Source organism: Tachypleus tridentatus, chromosome 12 (genome assembly GCF_004210375.1).
Source record: "Tachypleus tridentatus isolate NWPU-2018 chromosome 12, ASM421037v1, whole genome shotgun sequence".
NCBI lineage: Eukaryota > Metazoa > Arthropoda > Merostomata > Xiphosura > Limulidae > Tachypleus > Tachypleus tridentatus.
The window spans coordinates 84,655,846-84,678,515 of NC_134836.1; the positions used below are offsets into that span (position 1 = coordinate 84,655,846).

At 33.9% G+C, this 22,670-nt stretch overlaps 1 protein-coding gene across 1 annotated transcript in view; it reads right to left on the reverse strand.

Moving 5' to 3' along the window:
- LOC143233860 (dual oxidase maturation factor 1-like) overlaps positions 1-400 on the reverse strand; it is a 35,573-nt gene extending 35,173 nt beyond the window's left edge. The window contains exon 1 of the mRNA XM_076470664.1: positions 262-400. The gene's annotated coding sequence lies outside the window, so the exon portion shown is untranslated. The remainder of the gene's footprint in view (positions 1-261) is intronic.
- Between the last annotated feature and the right edge of the window lie 22,270 nt (positions 401-22,670).

A 22,670-nucleotide genomic window follows, 5' to 3' on the forward strand; every position in this document is an offset into this window, starting at 1 on the left:
CCTTGCTAATGTTTTTTTTTTTTTTTTTTACATAAGGTAAGAAAACTTGTTTATCATGAAACTCTTTGTTTGAAACCAGTGAATAAATATTATATTGCCACTTTGTGTATAAAAAAATGAAAGTGTGTGTATATGTGTGTATATATATATTTTTAAATTACCTCAATAATACATTACATCTTAAAGCATGAATAGATTTAGTGCTTTTTATAGAGACTTATTTAATTGTATATGACTTTGAATAATAACAAGTACACATACCTTTTAGTCAATATCTTATATTAAATTATCTGCTAAAGCCGTCGCTGTTTCTTTGCCGAATAATCTTTAGCGGTTAATGTATTCGTAACATGCAGTAAATCGATTTTCTTCTTACATTTACTGATATGTTCATTTAGTTTCTTTGGTTTTATACCCACGAGAAGACGATAAGCTCTTCTCAGAATATCAACCTTCCTTTTGCTTAGCGTCACGAATACTCAGCAAATGAGAAAAGACATATACCGACATACGTCACGGGGGAGGCCTAAGGTGTAATTCAAAAGGATATCTCTGAGTGTTTCACAAAATTTCAGAGTTTCGATTTCAAGAATGTACAAATATTTTGAAACATTACGCATTACGCTGACTATGAGAAAAAAAAACATCATTATCCATCTATTACGTATTACAAAGGCTGTATTGTAGATTAAAGAATCCCCTCGCACAGAACTGATATAGAGGAAACAAGTTATATGTAGCTTAAAACTAAAAATACAGACATTCTTTTTTTTTTCGCATGTAAAGGGGAATACATTTATTAGATTTCGTATATTAGCATTATATAAAATATAATACTGTATATAACTAGATGCCTCTAGTAATTACTTAAGTTTAATACCTTCACATGACGCACGAAGTTAAAATTAGCAGTCTTAAATTTCGTTTCACTTTGTGTTTAAGTGAGAAAAATGTTTCAGTTATAACGTTATATGCATAAGACTAATTCTGAGCGATATTTCGCAGGTAGAAAGTGTTGATGGTTTAAATCTGCAAATCTTTTTCCATTCTAAAATATTTTTACGTATGAATAGCCTAAGATTCATATATATGTAAAAACGGCTCGTTTGGGTTAAGAAAATATTTTACGTAGAGAAGCGAACAACGTTTCGACCTTCTTCGGTCATCGTCAGGTTTTTACGTATATAATTCTCTCAAAGTGGGTTTTCTCGAAAGCCTAAGATTCACTTTTAATATTCTAGAATACAACTTATATTTCACCATCATAACAAGTTATTCGGTTTTAATGAAATATTTGAAAATTTGTTGTTATTTTCATTACATTATATGTGTTTTTATTAGTTTGAGTACCCATTTATACAACGTAATACATCCCCGTTTAAAATGTTTGTTAATACTGTCTGTAGTACTAAAAGTGGACAGAAGATGACACCCTATTGTCATATATAAAATCAAAAGAGTTTAACAGAGTTTTTGAATAAAAAGTTTTATTTAATCTGTTTTAACGTGGTTACGTTAATTTCAAAGCTATTTAGTGTAATTACACCACCTTGGATGACCAGAACTTGAAATATTTGATTATACAAAATAATATTTCATAAAAGCTATTTTAGAACTCAGGAAATTTCCTATTGAATATTTTAAAAAATCGATATAATAAATCTCTTCCTTGTATATATTTAATCAAGATTAATACAACCATCCAAAACTGAGTGCGCCGGTAAATTTTAAGTGTTTTTATGTGTTAGTAGTTTGTTTTCATTGGATTGTTCCTATTTATCATGAGTTTGTTTTCATTGGATTGTTCCTATTTATCATGAAGAATAATACGTTGTTTTGTACTTTGTATTGGTGTTTCTTCGGTTTCTTATCAGAAAAATGTCAAGTGATTTTTCCTGGATGCTAGTGAAAGGTTTCCATTGAGAATGAAACTCGGATGTTTTGATGTGACTGTGAAGCATAATCGAGGCTTTGGAACTTCTGTTATCAGTGCACACCTTCAATCAAGAAATCGAATGGAACTTGAACATCAGGTCCAAAGGCTGGTTTTTCAAGTTTATATAGTATTTTCTTTTGTTAGTTTATAGCTAAGGATGAAGCAATAGAATGGACTACCTGTGCTGTGTCCATCAGGCGTATCGAAACTTCGTTTTTAGCATTAGAAGTCCGCCGACGTGCCGCTGTGCCACTCACAGTAAATCAGGCCTGTTAATAACAAAGAACATAACACAATTAGTGATAAATCCATGGAAGAAATTAGTTCTTCAATAATATCAAAGTATAACAATTTTTCTATCATGATTCTATTTGAACAGCATCTCTCCAATTGAAAAGGTGTTTTATAATAGTTTCAAACCTTAATTCGCCGTAGCGCTGGGTCAAATACAATTTAAATTAATAAAATTTAATATCTGTGTCTAACTGAATGGAAAATAACATTGTTATCTTCGTATGCCCACTTGGACTTCTTGCTGTAAGATAACAACAGGTTCCACATATGAGTTCGAAAATGGGGGCTTAGACATATGAATATATTTAATATGTTTGTTTGCTTTGCGTTTAAGAGCAAAGCTATCTAATTACACATTTCCTACCGCGAGTATTGAAATCTGATATTTAGTGTATAAGTACTGTGGATATTATTTTATGTATATTATGTCAATTAAACACTCTAATAAATATCTAAAAATGTGGTTTAAATTTCTTTTACGCTGTTTTAAGTCTTTGACTTAAAACTTATTAACAAATGACACATCAGTTTGTTCAGCGGAATTGCATTACACCCCCCGCTAGTATAGTGGTATGTCTACGGATTTACAACGCTAAAATCAAGGGTTCGCTTCTCCTCGATGGGCTCAGCAGATAGCTTAATGTGGCTTTGCTATAAGAAAACACAAACACACATACAATTGTATTAGTATCCGTCTTGGTGGTTTATACGAGATTCACTAATTAAATGCCATAATAATATGGTATGTTATGTATTTATAATACTTTAGCAGTTCTAGAGCTAGGTATGGTAGCCGAGATGCAAGCAAAATCGATAATGAAGAGATTATCATAAACTACTAACTCTTGCACGGTTTCCAAACGTTCTCTCAACAAACCTTGCCATATAAAACTGTAATACCAGTGGAACTTGTCATGGTGTCTCTATGTCCACAAAATGAAAGTTATACCTCAATATAACTGAAGATAATACTTCCCACTGTATAATACACATATTTACACAATAACTACAACTTACACATAGCTATTTCCTATGTTTGTTTGCCATTGATGATGACATAAGGAGGTCGAAACATTATTTGTTTTGTCCTTTTTCAAATAAAAGTTTTCTACGCCCATATCAACCGTATCTACTATGAATACACTTCAAGTGTATTCCTCATCATCATGAATTATACAGTCTCTTATGATATCTATAGTTTCTTATGAAATAGAAGATAACGGATGCGGCACTTTCTGAAATGTATTATGCAACGTGAAGTTTGATTGGCTACTTCGACAATGCGTTGAGTTGGTACGTTGTAACCCTGTTACCTATCATCGATGTCGATCCAAAGCGTAGTCGAAAGCTATGGCCCCCGATGGTTTGCTATAAACAAAACATGTGCTTTCGTACACAAATGTCTAGTGGATCAACGGTACGTTCGCAGCTTTAAAAAGGTTAAAACCTCAGGCTTGACTTCTGGCGACAGAAATAACACAGGTATAACGTTTCGTTAGAAACCAACTCACGTAGATGATTTACCAGTTACGTAGTAGCAGGTTATCACCCAGAGCTCAATTTTTAATCGCTACAAAGGAGAAACTTAATACTCTTTAATTCGTCATTATTGTACACTGGTCACCACAGTCGTTGGAGTATGTTGTTGTTTTAATAAGCTTAATATAAAACTTAATTCTGAGGCCATGTATGTAAATTGGGTTTAGCTATGCCTGGACGTTCCTGAATCTCGATTATGTGTTTTCAAGGTGATTTTGGCATATTTAAAGAATTATAAGTAAATGGTAGGCGTATTGTTACGAAAATACCGGATGGACTGGCCCAGTAAGAAGAATTCCAGTTATATATGTAGATCGAGGTTGGAAGGAAGAGTACATTATGTTTGTCGTTTACTCAAATATTTCCCAACATTATATCCAATTTATTTATAATCTGAACAACCTTGACAACCACTAAATATTGTTTTTATCGTTCTATATACTTAATGTTCAGTGGCATTACAATACGTACAGAGTGTGAAACAGTTCCAAAATGTAATTCTGATACAATCCTTTCCACTACAACTTTGTGTCGGCTGTTTGTCGCATGACTTGTTGATATGAATAATCAAAATTCTTTTAATATAATGTTTTTTACTCTGTAACTTTTATTTTTTATCGATTATGATACTTATACCATTGCCCTATTCATTAGTATCAGCCACTAAGGTTTCTGTGCTTGCACAATGTTAATCTGAAATGCTTATAACGTAAATATTTTATGTTTTCGATCCCTGCGGTGAGCAAAACACAGGGAGGTTACTGTGTAGTGTACGCTTAATAACAACAACAAAAAAAATCCAAAAGAAAACGACGTCAAATTTTATAAACATTATTCAAAAAATGGTACTGAATATATTCAACCTATATTGACATTTTCCAACACCATAACTGTAAAATTGGTCTTATATATGGATTGTGTAGGAAAAATGTCATCACTTTTGTGTAATCTTTAATTAAGTTGCTTAAACAAAAACATGAATTATTTATACGGTTAGTTTTTATACTTATAATCTCAAACATTAAAGTGTGTGTTATACGTGCGCAGAATTTTATGCTAAATAATGAAGTAAAAAGAAATATTTTACTTTAGGGGAAATATGCAACTGTTTCTTCAGTTATAAACCAGGAACTTTTGATGAAAAATGAACAGTTTTTTCTTCTCGCTGCATGACACGTCATAAGTGACTGTTATGTCCTATTAGAAGGTATATTTCAACATCTGATGCCAGGCTTACATAAGTTAGCATAAATTTGTACGTGTTTTATTTCATCAAATGTGCGTTGAGAAGTTTCGTAAGGAAAACATTAATAAGATAATCTATCTATGTATTATCAACTTACTGAATTATTCCCTATACTTGACTTTTTGTAACACAATCTTTCAAATCTAAATATGGAGGTTTAACTTGAAAATACACATCATTCACATTTTCATCTGTTTTCACTCAGTGACATCGATTCAGCAGATGATGTTACTTACATCTATGGCCTAGTTTATCTAAAAAGTCGGTGGCAGTTGTATCTTATCTTTCTATACATTTATTTTTTATCTTCTCATTATTTCAACAAAACTATTTGAAATTCCCACGTAAGCTGTTGATAAAGAAAAAATACAAACGAAATAAAATTTAAAAGAAAGTTAAGGTTGCTCAAAAATTGGAGAATTGAAGCCACTTACGATTGACATTACGGATTCGCTGACAAAAAAATAATTGTTAAAGACAAGGCTTGTCTATTTTTTTCTTGCGTTTTTCATTTGTTATTGTTTTTTAAATTTCGCTCAAAGCTATATTTTAGCCGTCCCTAATTTAGCAGAGGGAAGTCACCCACCGCTAACTCTTGGGCTATTCTTTTACTAACGAATAGTGGGATTGAATACCACATAATAACATCCCCACGGCTGAAGAGATGAGCACCTTTTGTGTGAGGGGGATTCGAACTCGCAACCCTCAGGTTACAAGTCGATTATCCTAACCACCTGACCATGCCGTGCCCCATATTTAATGTTAACAAAGAACTTTATTAATCTAAGTAGCTTCTAAGGCTACAACGATTTAAAAACTGATATCTGGTGCTTTCAATGTGAAAGACATATTATTCAACACACTAGCTAAATGATCACATCAAAGAAAGATTCCAAGGTTGAACTATAGTATTTTTTAAAATTCAAAACTGTTGAGGAAATTAAACCAGTCAGCAGTACCTACCGCCCAGACGGCTACTGTTTACTGAATAGTAAGCTTCATTTTCACGGCAATAACGTTTCACAACTGGAAATACAGAGCGTGATTGCTGATATATAGCAGCACGAACCTTGCACTTTTCGGTCTTAAGCACATGTTACCACTGAGGTAGGTTTAGCTCATTAAAAAAACTGAAGGATTTGAAATCTACCGTCGAAATTTGGTTGTTGTTTTCTTACAACTTTTTCATTAGTGTATCAACTATGCCCATGGATCTGTTACTAAACGTACAGGTTTCAAGATGGAGATGAAAGTATTGAAGATCCCGAAGGTCGTGGAAGGAAGCCATCCTTAGATGAAAACACATCAAGGGAAGCAGTTGAGACAGCTTCCCTCTCACAGCAGTAAGTGAGCTTGTACAAAATCTAGACACAAGCAAACCAAGCATTGCCAACCACTTAAGTGAGATTGAAAAGACGAAAACACTGGACAAATGGATTCCGCATGAGCTGATTGAAGTTCAACAAAATCGGCGTTATGAGACTTGTCAAAGATAATACTTCAAAAATTGAATGAATCGAGGTTCTGCCTCATCCACCTTATTCCGCATACCTTTCTTCTACAGATTTTTGGTTTTTCAAGCACTTTGACAACTTTTTGAACAGTAAACGCTTTCAAAACCAGGTAGTTTAGAAGAAGCTTTCAGGGAGATTATAGGTCATAGAAACTGATTTCTACACCAGGTGAATAAACAGAAACGTCACAAGTTGGCAAAAGTGTGTTGAAGCAAATGGTGTTTACTTTGATTAAAGCATGTTTTACAACACTGGTTTATACTTTTCTAAACTTCGCAGTTCAAAAACGACATTTATTTTTGAACAACCTAATACATTTCTTCTCTGTTTTTCAATATGATTGAATGAAGGTTTATAAAATTATCTAAAATGCTGAATTTTGTCCTTCGTCGATTCTAACCTCAATCTTTTGTGTAATAGGATTCGGGAAAGGAAATACAAACTTCCTGATTTCGGAAATTTTTTTGTCTCAAGAATTTCTCGTATATCGTGATATTCAATGAAGGATCATGCAATATTTGACGAAATTTCCGTTATGTTATTTCTTCACACAATAAAAATTCTGAATTGGATATTTCTTTCATTATTGACATTAAAATTAATCCCTTTTCAAAATCAGACACATAATGCAATAATAAATAGTTTTTCTTCATAGAATAAATCCATAACTATCATGTTGACAAAATTTTCTTACATGATTATTCTTTCAGAAAAGCCATATTAAGAAACTTTTATTTCTTATTCGACGAACTTTTACATCGTAAAATTAATATTTTTATATAGAAGACGCACGATTCTATTTGTTTTCGTTTAACCACAAAATACAGTCTTAATAAATGAACTGCTGTACGTGATTTTGTCACTTGTAATTACTGTCTCCAAATATATATACATATACATTGTAAAATGTCACATTGTTTTATTACACTTTTGCTGGAAAGAACATGTATTTAATGGCGCATGTATCCATAACATAATTCTGTTCTCTTTTCAATAATTATTTCAGGTGAGACAGCAGTAACTTTACGGATTACACGTTAAAATATGGTGTTCGATTCCTGTAGTGGTCACAGCAGATAGCCTAACGTTGTTTTCCTCTAAAACAAACTAACAAAACATAATTACGGAAGTGTTGAGTAACCGTCTGATGTAACATAGGTATATAATCATAGACGAAAACAGATTTAACGATTTGATGCTGATTTTTCGCCCTTGTCTCATTTTTTATTTTCATTATCATTTATTTCCTTTGATGTTAATCTGTTTTCTGGTACGTAGCATAGAAAGCTACCTACCGGATACATTTATCATTTACGTAAAAAGAATGTGATTAGGTAAGATGTTTAATTTAACTAGCAGCTACATTAATATAAAAAATGATAAAAGTATAAATGGTATGATGTATTTATTGGCGCATACATCTATAATTAAAATATACTTTTACATATAACACACACGTATTTTATGAAAGGCCAAAAATACATCTTGTAATACAAAATCTTGTTTTTGAATCTAAAGGTATTAAAGAGTGACCACAAAGTTACTTAGTATAAAGAGTGTTTAATAAGTAAATCTGTGTATCGTTATTTACATTAGTGAACAACACACATAACGTTTTGAGAAAAATATATAAAATCACTGAAGTTCTACAGGATAAAACATGTACATTTTTTCTAAGTGTAAGTTCTAAATTAATGTGTAACTTACAATCAAGACCCATGTTAGCCGAGGGTTATTAAGTTGTCGTACTAATAATAATTTTATTCTTATGTAATTACAAGAAAATATATTTTTATTGTGCATAATTGAATACTACAGGCCTGCGATATTTTTATTGCCTTGAACTATTTACATGTTATACGGTAATTCCTGTACGCTGAATCCGGAAATGATATCAATCTTTCTTTATCACCTACAAATTATTCACAAAACGTCATATGTATTTTTACATAAGTGAATCATCTTTAATGAAATTGGGTCGAATTTTGTTGTGCCTAAAATACTGACAACCACTGGATATAGACTTCTCTATATCAATCACGACGTGAGAGTCTTATTGATTGTTCTAGAACTCAAACACAATAATAAAAAGTGTCCATTGTTTCAAATAAATAATAAGCTGACCTAAGTAAAAGTTGTTTTTCTTTCCTATTTGTAAACAAATTTTTATGTGATAGAAAAGAAATATTATTTTTGAATTCTTCCTTCGTAACTGAATTACGGAAAATGCGTTATTAAAACCAAAACAACTTTTATGAAGTTTAAATTCATGAGCTTCTGTAATTCTTCAGAATTTCCTGGCAGTTCGATAATACAGTTGATTACATCTATGTTTATCCAGGATGTGATGAGATCGTAAACATGCTAATCCTTTCAGACAAGTAAGAGGCCTCCTGCTAGTACAGCGGTAAGTCTCCGGATTTACAACGCTAAAATCAGGGGTTCATTCCCTTCGGTGGGTTCAGCAGATAGCCCGATGTGGCTTTGCTATAAGAAAACACACACGCACACAGGTAAGAGTTGCATACAGCGACGACTAGAAGTCTCTATTTCCTAGATATTATCTTGTAAACCACTCTTTAGTGATAGACCGAGCTGATTAAAGGAATGACATCGATACTGCATATGTATTGCTATCAGTTTGGGAATTTTCAACACACTATATGTTAATTAAAATAGTCTGTGACATACGTAGCTTAAGGTTAAGGGTATTATGTTTAGAGCCTTTGTGTGTGTTTGTGTTTTTCTTATAGCAAAGCCACATAGGGCTATCTGCTCAGCCCACCGAGGGGAATCGAACCCCTGATTTTAGCGTTGTAAATCCGGAGACATACCGCTGTACTAGCGGGGGGCAGAGCCTTTGTATAATTTGAAGGTGTGGTACATTAAAATAGTTTGTGACTTACATAGCTTAGAGCTACAAATACAGTGTTTGGACCCTTTGCATGAGTTAAAGGTGTGATACATTATAACTTCATGTTTTGGAACCATTCTATCAAACATTATACGGAACACAGAAGATGGCCAGTAACCTAACATTCACACAACTATTAATTGTAACTAAATATACTGTTTTACACATTCACTTGTGTTTCTTTTGCTGTTCATCCTTGAAATTATTGTACGCAGTACAATTCCTAAATCTGCAATATTGTAGATAGTTTTAGCTGCATGGTTAATAACTGAACATCACAAAGTTGTATCTAACTTCAACACTACAGAAATGTAATTCAGTCTTACCTAAAGTTTTTAACTTGATTAGCAGAGTCCCACACAGTATTGAATGTGTATCCTTTTAGTTGGTTCTTGTTTACTATTCAGTGTTTGGAACAAAACAATAAATAACTCCATAGATTATTGAACCACTCTTTTAACTGAATAGAGTAGAAATCACATCAGATAAACATTTGTAGTTTGTGGCATGTGAGAGACTGGTATCTGAAGTTTTTTTCATTAGTTTATATGGGAGTATATGAATAACATTGTCCAAATGATGGAAATAGCGAATATGGCAACGTTGTTTGCCCGAATAGCATTGCAGCCATTGTTACAATAATACTGTTAAGTAGATCATAATAAAAAAGACAAACAATCCTACTGACAAAGTTATAGAAAAATGATCTGTTGCAAAGAGGTAAAAATGACTTTATCTGAAAGCGCTATGTATTGGGTTTTGACAAGTACAAAATTATATGCACTTTTCTAATTTGACGAAGTAGAGTTTCTTATGCTACACCAACTACGTGTAAATGTTTTAAGAATACTAATTAACGGTAAACTTAATTCTAAAATTCTCCATTCTTATATTAAACTTCCTTTTTATTAAAATTCCCATTTAAACGCACTTGACATTTGCTTGTTTTTTTGTTTGTTTGCTTGTTTGGGAATTTCGCACAAAGCTACTCGAGGGCTATCTGTGCTAGCCGTCCCTAATTTAGCAGTGTAAGACTAGAGGGAAGGCACCTAGTCATCACCACTCACCGCCAACTCTTGGGATACTCTTTTACCAACGAATAGTGGGATTGACCGTCACTTTATAACGCCCCCACGGCTGAAAGGGCGAGATGTTTGGCGCGACGGGGATGCGAACCCGCAACCCTCAGATTACGAGTCGCACGCCTTACGCGCTAGGCCATGCCGGGCCCGACGTTTGCTGAAAGAGAAATATACAAGAAGCTTTACATGACTTAGTGGTTAACGTGTCGGACTGCTGACCGGAGTATGAAGGTTTGAGCTGTAATGCGCCACTGAATACGCTTCATGCTTTAGCTCTGGAAGTGTTATAACAGTCAATCCCACAACACTACTAAAAAGTACTGATGTAGTCTGTGTAGACGAAGGGTGGTAATGACCAATTGCCTTTCTTTTGGTCAACAGTTTTAAATCAGAATGGCTGTGCTTGAACTTTGAGAGTAGCTGACTTTGTCGTTTTGGGTAGAATTATGAACAACTTTCAAATTTTAGATTACTACAGGAAAATGGAAACCGTATTTTTCAAGAAAATATAAATTCTTTTGCATTGGCACCATAGATTAGGTTTCCTTACATAGCTGCCCTTTATCTTGTGTGTATTACTTTTTCTTGCCAGTGTTCGGTTCAGATTTATAAATAGTATACTTATATTATTAAGTGGTTTTTTATTTTTGTGGATAAAAACAACAGTTTTCAATTGAATGACTTCGTATCAAAATTTACCATAATATTAAAGTAAATCATAATTTTTGTTTGTTATTACGTACGTTTGTTTTTATTTGAAATTATTAAGCTCAGATAAATAAAATATTTTTATGTAAATTACATAATATATTACTCGCTGCAGTCAGAACGTGGTGGCCTTTTCTCTTGTCGATACTGGCTACACTGATGTAACAACGATTCTCAAAGACAAAGACAATCATTAAAGTGTAAGGGTTATAAAGACGTCTGTGTGTGAAAACGTAAATTTCATAAATATTTCACACGCGATATTACACATGTGGAGTTCTCAAGGAGGTGGAAGATTAAACTTTTCATTCCTATCAGGATGTATAAGGACACAAACAGTGGTCTATGATTATTCCTATTTAAATCTTTCTTGGTATATTTACAGAACACTAACATACGATATTAGTATACTTATCATACTTGTTTTGGTTTTATACTGTGACGTTGTTGGATTTTGTCACTCATGAACGATTAGGTCAAAACAATTAGTACTGTTTGAAGCATGTAAAAATGCAACTTTTTTGACTGTTTGAAATTGATATGCCAAATAAAATACTAAAACTAGAGTGAATTATTATAAATTATATTTTAAAATATGTTATATGCTATAAAACTACACGTATAGTTGATATAGCACAACTCTGTAGTAACATTGTCACGTTTCCTCCAAAACTGTGCACATTTTCAGGTTTCCGAGAGATATACGAAAATGATTTGTAATGGTCTGGAATGAAGTACCGTGAGCCTGTGTGATGATTTCATTGGTATCGTTCATTGTTGTCTTTATAGTAAGTTTTGCGGAAATACTATTAATATGTGTACTCACAAAATGTGGCAAGCGTATATACAATAACTAATTAATCATTTTAAATCAAAATTTACCAAAATCGCTTCTCTAAACTTTCAGGTATCGTTTCCTTAAGTTTTAACATTTGATCAGAAGGATAGATGGTAACCAGCAGAAAGTATATCTTTGATGGTAACCAGCAGAAAGTATCTCTTTGAATTAAATAACCGAGTTGACTCTAACTTTGCCATGTTTCCTCAGGTGAAAGTGAAGAGCATGTTCAACAGCATCGCTTCACGAACCTTGAACACTTGGACTTGTAGCCAAACATACTAACTACTAATCTATGCTTTATCCAAGTACGGTTAAAACGTACTTGCTTATGAAATGTTACGGTAATATTAAAATTTATAATATCAATACAGAAATAGCATAGAGAACTAGAAAAGCTATGACTTAGACTTTAATACTAGTTTAAGTAGCTCATGAAAATATTTTTAAACGGTAGTTTAGTGGTAAATATAATAAATAGTTAATAATTGTGAATACCAGGTGGCAGGCCGGAGCAACACGCAAGTTTCCCTAAACAACTTAGTACAGTTACAGGACATACATCTACGGTATTCGATTTTCAGGAATAATTTGTCTGTCGTTTGGATATCGAAACTCAATATTTAGCCATGGAGTGGGTGGAGGCAGGAATAATCTTAATCGACTGATTGACTGCCAATGCTTTTCAAGCGGAGCTTGTTACCCCATGCAGTGCATGGTAACTTGTTTGTTTGTTACTAAACGCAAAATTACTCAATAGGCTACCTGTGCTATATGCCGCATGTATCGAAACCAGATTTTTAACGTTATAAACTCGAAACTTATCAACGATACCTAATGGCATTGCCCGTTATCAGTAGTAATGAATAGGGTATTCTTAAAACCATTTGAAAGTGGGTCACATTCGAGTTTCGTTGTGTATTACTCGTCTTCGGTATAAGAATGACAATGTAGATTATACACTAACCAGTCATTTGTCTGCCCTAGGAGTTTTACGGTTCAAACCGAAACAGAAGAAAGCTTGCGTTTACTTCTTTTATTTAAAACCTTCTAAGAAATTTTACAGATCAAGTGTTTCGAATCTAACGCTTTCTTGGAATACAATTATTTTAACACCTTGAACTACTAATCAGATTGGTATACCTATTATTACATACACATCTGTTGTCTAGGCTAAGGACCTAGAGAATCAACAGTTAGAAGGACGCATGCACGAGGATAAGTGACTTTCTATTTTCAAAACAAAAAATATTTTGGAATTTCCAGATTTCAACAAAACGAAAAAACAGTGAATAGTGTCAAGGAGTGCTTCAATTAGGGAAAATACCTCGTCTGAGGCCCAACCTAAACTAGAAGAATAAATATTTATATTAACATTCAGAGCTATGATCTCCATGCAATAAAATAGTTTATATAAAATTTAATTATAATTTACCTCCTTGTTAGAAATTATAGAAAAACGAAATGCCAAAGTTAGAGCTGACTTTATATAATTTGACGTAATTCACTGCATATAAAAAATGAATTGTTTGTACATTTAAACTCTAAGCATTCAGACAAAAATAATTATCTTTAATATTATGTACATTTTTTAACTTAGTTACAAACTAGAAGGAAAGTCCATCTAGTGTAGTACCAATACACAATATTTTAGCTTACATATCTGATATAATTTTGGTTTGGCTTATTTAGACTTTCACGCAAAACTGCAGTTCCAAATTTAGCAGTGTGAAATCAAAGAGAAGTCAGCTAGCTAATCATCACCAATCACCGACAACTCTTAAGCTACTCTTTTTACCAAAAAATAGTGAGATTGATTGTACATTATAACGTTCCTACGACTGAAAGGGCGAGCATGCTTGATGTAACAGGAATTCGGACCCGCGACCTTTAGAGTACGATTCGAGCGCCCTAACAGCCTGGCCATACTGGGCCTAGGAAATTGTTTTTCGTTTTTCTTTGACGAAATCATATATATTATTTTTTTAATTTGTTAGTAGGGCATAAGCAGATTTTTATAGGTGCATTACATGCTCAGTTACTTATAAGTTGTGATAAATCAGTTCATTGGAGTTAGATTTTGTTGTTGTTTTCTTTGTCAGTGACAACTAGAGCCAAGTTTTTATGGGACACATTATTCGTAACAATTACAACATTCGTAATTATATATCGGGACTAACATTCTTTTATTCGCTTTATAGGAATGTTTGGCGTATAGAAATAATGAAACTTGTAATAAAGTCTTGTCATAAGTAATTTGGTTTTATTTAGTGTTGTCGATGTGTGTCCCTCAAACACGTGTTTCAGGCTGATTTATATATGTTTTTGAGTGCAAAGGCACCTAGTGAGTTATCTGTGCTCTGTTCTCTTCGAGAAATAAAGCCCTAGATTTTATGTTGTAAATCTGTAAGCTAACCGCTGGTCCCCTGGCGGACTTCAAGAAGGTAAGACATTATTTATTATATTTTATTTATTTTTGTATACCTTAGAGTGGATAATGTGTGTGTGTGTTTTCTTATAGCAAAGTCACATCGAGCTATCTAATGAGGCCACCGAGGGTGGATAGAATAGTAAACTTATGCAACTAGTATATTTGGGTTTTAAAATGTTAATTATATATTTATATAAAGCTAGAAAATTTATTGTTTTTAAACGCTTTAACTTTTTTTTTAAGCTTCTGTCTCCCAGAAAAATAAATTTATTTTGGTTTTGATTTTAGAAACGCTTGACAATAAAGACCAGCAAATTATTCTCTAGCTCTAAAATCTGCCATGTTTTCAAACTATTACTTTTTTGGTAAAAACAACAAGAAGTAAATTTGAAAATACAAGGATTCGATATTTTGAGCCATTTGAACAAAATACATTTGGCTAAAGTGATATGAATTAGTGTTAATGTAACATAGAGAATAATGGATTAAAGCCTAAAACTACATTTAATTTGTTGATACAATCATTTTTGCTCAAAGTATGTATGGGTTATTTACACTTAGCCATCTCTTTGAGCTGATATTATACAGAAAAAGGCAGCTAGTCAATAGCACCCTACTCCAACTATTGGGATACATTTTTCTGACTAAATAATGGAATATGAATCTTATTCACTCTTATAGCAAACCCATTGCTCCAAAGTGCAGTTATCTTTTTTTAACTACTACGGGACGCTAACCTTGAATCCTTTGGCTTTAATGGCGTTTAATTTGTTTGTTTGACTTTACACAAGTCTCGGATTTTGAAGTGATATTCTAGAAGGAAGACATCTACTTATCACACACATCGTCAAGTCTCAGGTTACTGTTATCATGCCGAATAGTGGGATTTGACCGTTATATTTGTAAAGACTACCATAACAGGACGTGAACCATGGAATCTTAGACCCACAATTCTATACATTAACAACTGAACCGCACTCAGCCTAGGCTCACCAGTATTCAGTTATAGTAACTGTTTTATAAATCCCCACCTCGTTGACTCAGCGCTAATCTTATACTTTATAACTAAAATACAGGTTTCAATTCCTCGAGGTAGACACTCCTCATATAGCTCGTTGTATGAATTTACGCTTAATAACAACCAACAAACAGATAGTTTTTTTAAGATACTATCTTTTTAAGGCTCATTGCGCAACTGTATATTAATAGTAAAAGCATGAAAATGATGTTTTTGTAACAACAAAAGATAAAACCTTTATTAGTTGTTTTGTAGCTTTTAATATACTTTTTTCCTCTGGTGAGAAATTATATATATTATCTATAAGGATAATTTCTTGCTTCAACTACAGTTTGAGAATAATTTACGGAGGGTAATACAATGTCGACCATCTTACAGTGCAGTGTCGTCACAGGTGCTTGTACGAACTATTGGAGGAAAGATATTTGTAAACTAAGATTATGGATAGCGTAAAGCTAATGTACGCCTGCATTATGAAAACGGCGGTCTTCATTTATCTCCTTTGAAACAGGAAATTTCCCACACCAAATCATTTATGATAGTAACAACCTTTAAATACTAAATACACACCCCAATATAATGGTTCACAACTTTTTTTTTTGTTTTCCACACGGTCCTTTTCAAGAAAAAAAGGCAGTTTCATGAACACTGTAATCAAATATGTCTATCTATATAAACCAATACTACATCATATAAAAGCAGTACTAGACACATCAGTAGGAAATTAATCAAACTGAAACAAAACATTATTTTCATTTGATTTATTCAGTATCTTTTCCAAACTGTGGACATTCTAGTCTTACACTGCAAAATAGGGACGGCTAGCACAGATATGGACGAAATTCCAAAACAAACAAACAAACAAACAAACTTTTCCAACTGGGACATTCTTTAGAATATTATGGACTCTTAAGGGGCTTCGAACCATATGTTAAGAACTATGGATTTAAGCGAATCTGGTTTATTTGTGTGTTTGCAATAAAGCAGAATGGGTCATCTGTGCTCTGCCCACTACAAATATAAAAATTCCATTTTTAGCATTGTAAATCCGAAGGCATAACGCTGTGCAACTTGGAAGAAACGCTTTCACCTTCAAAGTGAAAGCTATAATTACAGAGGTGAGCCCTCTAACCCAAAACGCCATTGTAATGACAATAAGCTTACCTTTCGCTAAAAAATAAAAAAATAAATAATAAACAGATATTTGAAGTTAATGATAGCTCTCGATTAGACCTCAATAAACGTTTATGGCTTTGATCTACTTAAATATGGTCTTAAAAGTCGGTTCTCTCGTAGCGTTTACCAAAATATGCATTTCTCACGGTTGATTGTATCAACTTTCCGAAAAGGTTGTTACAAAACAAATTTGAGGCAATACTGCGTAATTATGACTAGCAGAGTGAGTATATCTAATGTTAGAAAATGTAGCAACACAGGATCTAGATCTTTACTTTTATAAACTGATATTAACTCTTATTATGTCACTGTTTGTATTTTAAATCCAAATTGAATCTATATATATAGGTAAGCTTTGGCAGCACGAATGCATCTTTTTTTAGCGTCAAGACCCGAAGCACAATTAACAAAGGTATAAGTGAAAACGTTGTAGTGTTTAAGCTTAATGTTTCAGTGGTTCTATAAGTTTTGTATTTGCTAAGAATCGGGTTTCTATACCTTAGTTAACAATGTATATGTAGCTCATTTGTGCAGAACAACGAACAGACAAGTTAGTTTTATAGTAGGTTTATAGCATTTTTTTATTTAAACAGATACATCGTTTTGATCGCTAATGTAATTATTCTCAAGTACACAAAATATAACGGTAAGAAAAATAAATTCAAGAATAAAACAATATTTAAATCAGTCATCCTGAGTGGTTCAAATAGAGCACACTGAAAAATCTGTTCAACCTTGAGTTAGGAGTTTCATTAGATGTAAACATAAGTCACGGGTGCAGAGTCATTCAACAAAAAAAAACTCAAATTTAATGAATAATTTTTGTGCACGTGAGCTACTGGTCTAAAATCTTTACTACAACTTCTTTTAAGATTAAACGTTAACTACTTTTAGCTCTTGTTATGTCATTCGAATTAAAGACGGCTGATTTGGAGCAGCAAAATTATGAGATAAAAGGACGTGTAGATACATAAGTATTGGCTAGGGCAAGTAAACTGGAGTAACAGTTTTAAGCACAAGTTTTGAAAAGAATTATATGGGTGGATTGTTATTACTAATTATTCATTGCCAACTTTTAAGCACATGTTTACCATATTTTTTAAAATTATCTTAACCAAAGAGCATTTACCGTCGCATGACATCAGCGTAAGCAGTTAGCATAAATAATGATGCTTGATACGGCTGAACTGATTGCATAGGGTGATGACAAAAACTGTTAATCTAAATTTCATGGCGTTACTGTTTTAGAGAAGCTACTACTATATATGTTAAAGGATCTGGTTAGTTCTATAAAATAAAGGCATGCTCCAAAATGTTGCGATCCTAAACTCATGTGGTTTACTACTAACTCTCACTTTCTTATTTGCTGTAACTTGTTGGTGTGCATTGACAAACAGTCATGATATCTAATCAAAACGCTTTAAGTGTGAAAAACATGTTCGGCGGGAAAAAAGGATTGACTTATAGAATGAAATCAGAATTGGCAGGAAAACTGATAACAACACGTATAGCATTGATAAAAATTTTATAGTAAAAATTCATTCATTATTCAGACAGACTGAGTATTTGTTTTACTTAACATCATGCCCCAAAATGAACAAAAGAAAGCGACCTGGCTAACTCATGAGTGAATAATAACTTGTAACCTTCTTATCAGTATATAAGTGTAGCTACAAGTTTGGCCGTCAATTTTGATTTTGTCTCTTTAAGTTACACACTCAACCCTTTTTTGGCTGCACCTCTTTTCACACCGAATATGTTTTTGATTAGATTTATATATGTGGAAAATGTTGAAACAACAACTGGGAAAAAATTAAGAATGCCAAAGGTTATTTTGCAACAAAAAGACACACAGTCGTGCCTTCTTTCTGATTGTGAGTTGTTGTTGTTTTATTTTGTTATTAAAGCTTCTTTGATTTTTCTTCTGTATGTTTGTTTTATAATTTCTCGCAACGTTACATGAGAGCTATCTGCGCTACCCGTCCCTAATTTAGCCGTGTAAGACTAAAGGGAAGGCAGCTAGTCATCACCACCCACGGCCAACTGTTGAGCTACTCTTTTACTAACAAATAGTGGAATTGATCGTGACTTTATAACGCCCCCAAGGCTGAAGAGGTGAGCACTTTTGGTGGGATGGGGATTAGAACCTGCGACCCTCATGTTGCGAGTCGACGCCCTAACCGCCTGGAAATGCTGGACCCAATTATTCTGTTAGTATCAGATTTATGTTTAGTACCGTGCCGTTCTGTGCAGAAAATCATTGGTTATTTTTGCTCGTATTTTTCTTGACGTAGGAAGAAAATTATTAGTGTTTTTTAAACATAAAAATGAAATTATGCTCTGTTTTACTTCTATCAAAGGCTCGGAAATTGTTGAATTGCATCTTGTGAATGTTTCCTATAGGGCTGGATTTGTTTTATATATAAATAAACATATGATTTCTTAACATATGATTAATTTTCGTTTTGTTAACTTACACCCACATATGTATATGTTTGAAAGATGTAAAGAATTCTAAAATACCATCAAAATGCACGATTTTCAGTGAACATTGCAAAACTTTGTTGAAGGAACATGCCCTCCAGCCTCCCAGCATGACTTCGCCACTTGTTTCTTTCTTTTTCCTATTATAGAATTTGTAATAACTCCCTCATAGATTTATACCTACGACCTTGCTAATGGAGATAAGAAAAATGCTATACAGACGAAAACAAAATAAAATTTTCACAACGATGAGTGTAGAAATGTGAAAAGAGAGTGGCTTGAAGTTTCCTAGAATTAAGGACAACAATACCATCAAAATAATACAAAAATAAGTCAGAAGATGGAAGTGCTACAATGAAAACTCAACAAAACGTACGTGTTTAAAGTAAGAGATATACAGGTGTTGCAAGATAGCGGTGATGTATAGTGTGACTAACTCATTAACAGCTAATGAGGATGAACACTGAGATATGTCTGTGATTAGTTTTAACAACTGTTTAAAGGAAATCTTGGGATAAATCTGCGATTAGTTTTAGTAATTAATTAAAGGGAAGCTTTGGGATATGCTTGTTATCAGTTATAACAACTGTACAAGGGGAGTATTAGGATATACCTGTGATTAGCTTTTATCATAAAGTTGTAATTCTTTAAGTTATAGTAGATACACTTTAAACGCATGCAAAATTATCAGTAATGTAATTTACTAACGTATGATGTACAATATCGAGAGAGTGTTGAGTTATCTTGTGTATTTTCTCTGTGTTCGGTCGCACGGGGTTTCATTTTCTAAGATTTGTGTGTGGCCCGGCATGGCCAAGCGCGTTAAGGCGTGCGACTCGTAATCTAAGGGTCGCCGGTTCGCATCCGCGTCGCGCCAAACATGCTCGCCATCCCAGCCGTGGGGGCGTTATAATGTGACGGTCAATCCCGTTATTCGTTGGTAAAAGAGTAGCCCAAGAGTTGGTGGTGGGTGGTGATGACTAGCTGCCTAAATTAGGGAGTTTGTTTGTTTGGTTGGTTTTTAATTTCGCGCAAAGCTACACGAGGGCTGTCTGCGCTATTCGTCCCTAGACTAGAGGGTAAGACTAGAGGGAAGGCAGCTAGTCATCACCACCCACCGCCAACTGTTTGGCTACTTTTTTACCAACGAATAGTGGGATTGACCGTCACATTATAACGCCCCCGCGGCTGGGAGGGCAAGCATGTTTGGTGTGACGGGGATTCAAACACGCGGCCCTCAGATCACAAGTCGATGCGTTAACCACCTGACCATGTCGGACCTGAGCGAAAATTGTAAAAATAAACATTATTGCATCATTACTGAATGTGAAAATTAATCTATTTTTTGGTCTTTTGGAGCAAAGCCACGATGAACTACCTGCTGTATATGCCACAGGGGATCGAATCCCGGATTTTAGAATTGTAAGTCCTTAAATGTTTTGCTATCCCTCCAAGGAACCAACATTAGGTAATAGACAAATAAAACGGTACTGACACTTTCGAATTATATTCTTAACACTCGTTATCTCACTTAGATTTGTATGCTGTTTATTAGTGGAGCAAGTAGTTTTAAACATACAATAAAATTATAAACCAACACTGTAAATGATTTAATATATATTACCATGCTACACAGAGTGACATCAAAAAGTTTGAACAGACACAATTTCGCTATGGTAAAAACATTTCCAGTTACAAAATGGGAAAAGAAAATTGCGTTTTGAAGTTTTTATATACCAAATGAAACCCATTTGCCTAAACAAATCAACCGTGAAATTCAACAGTAAGTACTTTGGTTTTCCCCATGAAATATACCCTCGAACCAATTTATTATAAGACTTACACCATTCGAACAAGGATTACAGCTTTATTCCCTTACACTCTCAAAAATATGTATTCGCAAAATTCTACATAGAATAAAGATAATAAAATATCTAGCAGGTCGTTTCACCATATACATTAGGCTTAATAATGTTAGTTACTACCTTTTATTTAGATGTTTCTTATTGGTCATGTGGTTTTTACCAAAACTAGCACAATAACCTTGCCCCATGGTGGATCAGCGGTAAATTGCTGGATCTCCTCTAAAATTCAGAGCTCGATTCTCCGTGGTGACAGCGTGTATATAGCCCATTGTATAGCTTTGAGCTAAAACAATGGGCTAACATCACGAAATGTTGTTCGTCTCACTAATTACACTATGTAACAAAATTTTTTACTCTTTCTTGTTCCTGGGCAGAAAATGTTATTTCCCAATTGCTTATGCCTAAAGTAAATAGAAAAGACCTATTTACTCTTCAAACTTTGCTTTTGTGACTTGGGTAATGAAATTTTTAAATTTACCCATTTTCCAGAACATTCCATATAGATTCAGTGCTAAGTAGCTGATAGAAAATTTTCTCGAACTTACAGGAATTTTCAAGAAGGTTGTAAAACTTACAAGAATTTTCGAGAACCTTTTAGAATTTTCTAGAACTTTCCATAGAAATATATATGTATACAGGGGCTCACCACTCACCGCTTCAGTTTAGTTCTAGCTGCCTAAGTAAACACATAGACCTATCCAATGAGGCTTTACCGAATTTCCCTGTGTCCTTTGCCCTTTGGGACAGCAGGAGCACCGCAACGCACTACAACAGGAAGCACTGCCCATAACGGACCGAGTTCGCTGTGGGGAGGCACAATGTCAAGTGTGAGCCACTAGTAGACCTTCAGAAGGTGTTGTTCTCACCATTGCACATAATATTGGGTCTTATGAAACAATTTGTCACAGCTCTTGATAAGAAGTCTGCAGCCTTCAAGTACCTTCGAGACTTCTTCCCTAAGCTGTCTGAGGCAATGGTCAAAGCTGGTGTCTTCGTTGGACCACAAATAAAGAAGATCCTGGAGTGCACAGAATTCCCCAAGAAGCTCAGTAGGAAGGAAAAAAAGCTTGGGGCATCTTTGTCGCAGTGGTTCGGGGCTTTTGGGCAATCACAAGACCGAAAATCATGTGGAATTGGTTGAGGCTCTGGTGAAGAACTACGGCAAAATGGGCTGCAGGATGCCCCTGAAAATTCATATCCTTGACGCTCATCTTGATATATTGAAGGAAAACGTGAGAGCATACTCAGAGGAGCAAGGCAAGCGCTTCCACCAAGATACACTGGACTTTGAACGCCGCTACCAAGGAGCATATAACGAAAACATGATATTGGGGACTGATACATTAAATTGATTTACATTACAGTCGCAAATCTCGGAAAATTACTCAATTCTAAACATTTTTGTATAACTTTATTACAAATACATGTACATCCTGATTCATATGTTGTTTTATTCGAACCTTATGTAAATGAAAATGGGCAAATTTGTCCGTTTTTACGTAGAAAATAGGTTAATCTCTAAATTTTATTATCCAGGTTACAACATACGCAATTAAGAAATAACACATACTGTCCAGGAACAAAATTTGTGTTACATAGAGTTATTATATAAAGTCGAATTAATA